This window comes from Micropterus dolomieu, linkage group LG01 (genome assembly GCF_021292245.1).
Source record: "Micropterus dolomieu isolate WLL.071019.BEF.003 ecotype Adirondacks linkage group LG01, ASM2129224v1, whole genome shotgun sequence".
NCBI lineage: Eukaryota > Metazoa > Chordata > Actinopteri > Centrarchiformes > Centrarchidae > Micropterus > Micropterus dolomieu.
In genome coordinates this window covers 49,802,735-49,804,047 of record NC_060150.1, presented here as the reverse complement: position 1 = coordinate 49,804,047, position 1,313 = coordinate 49,802,735, and the positions used below count along the sequence as shown (strand labels likewise).

At 39.6% G+C, this 1,313-nt stretch overlaps 1 protein-coding gene across 1 annotated transcript in view; it reads right to left on the bottom strand.

Moving 5' to 3' along the window:
* The window catches only part of lama1 (laminin, alpha 1), a 48,721-nt gene that overhangs the window by 23,352 nt on the left and 24,056 nt on the right, over positions 1–1,313 (bottom strand). The window lies entirely within an intron of this gene.

Genomic DNA, 1,313 nt, shown 5'->3' with positions numbered 1-1,313 from the left:
CCAAATATACCCCGAATTTGAATTCATATCAGACGCACAGAAACTCCCCTATTTACTGGGAGAACAACCAGTGGAGCCTCAGACTGATAAATAATTGTACAGATTTTCAAATGATTATTTTGATTGTTTGATATTTTAGTAATTGTTTTGTTTTTACATTTGATAATGATTTCCTTTTTTTTTAAATTATTTATTTATTTTTTTAACCAATTAATTAATTTTTTTATTTTTTGTCTATTAATATACACACACACGTTTACGGTATCTATTTATTTTATTTTAAGGTGTAATATATTTTCATTTTTTTAACACACACACACACACACTTACCGTTTTATTTATTTAATTATTTTTAATGTATTTTATTTTTTTAACACAAACACACACACACACACTTTAATTACTTGTTTAATGAAATGTATGGGGTTGATTGTTCTTATGTAGTTTGTATGATGCTTTGGCAATATTGTTGTTATACATTCATGCCAATAAAGCTAATTTGAATTTGAATTTGAGAGAGACCTGTAATTTTCTAATGCCCCTCCGAGACGCATTATCTCTGGATGGCACCGCCCTGGCCTCCAGCAGCCTCCAGCACTACTGTGACGTCCTTTAACTCTCACATTAAAAAATGAAGCGCCTTTTTGACCAACGTAACAAACTTCAGGATCGTCCTGTCTCTAATGAAAACCAGTCCAGCAGTTGATCTCTGCAGCTCCTTATTACCATCAGTCCATTAAGAGCTGATCCAGAATGCCCCCCCTGAGTCCAGGTTCTGATCGGGGTCTCTCTGCCTGCTAAAGGAGGTTTCAGCAGCGTACTGGCTGTTCTGGGGGCACCGTGGCGACACAGCCCCTCCGGTGGCGATGCTCGGCTGGCGACACGGACTCATGCTGTTGCTGGTATTTCTTAAGTTTTTGAGAGGATTAGACACTTGATTTTTAACTTTCAAGATCAGTTAATTTCTAAAGTAAGTCGTCGACATGGCGATATTTATAAGGCTTTTTATTTGTTTGTTTATCGCGCATCTGGTAGCAGTCTGTTACTCGCACACAATGGCGTGCAGGTGGAGCAACGACCAAACACTAACATACACGAGAGAGGATCTGCTTCTGTACCGTTCAGTTGATTACAATCCGCCTGTGGACCTTCCGGATTGCCTGAAAGCTAGGAGTGGAAAGCAAACGCCGGCGGAAAAGAGGTCAAAGAGGTGGCGTCAGACAGCGTTTTCGACGACGCGGTTGCAGACCGCCGTTACCTGCAATAATCCTGAGCAACGTTAGATCGTTACAACAAAAGATGGAAGAACTACG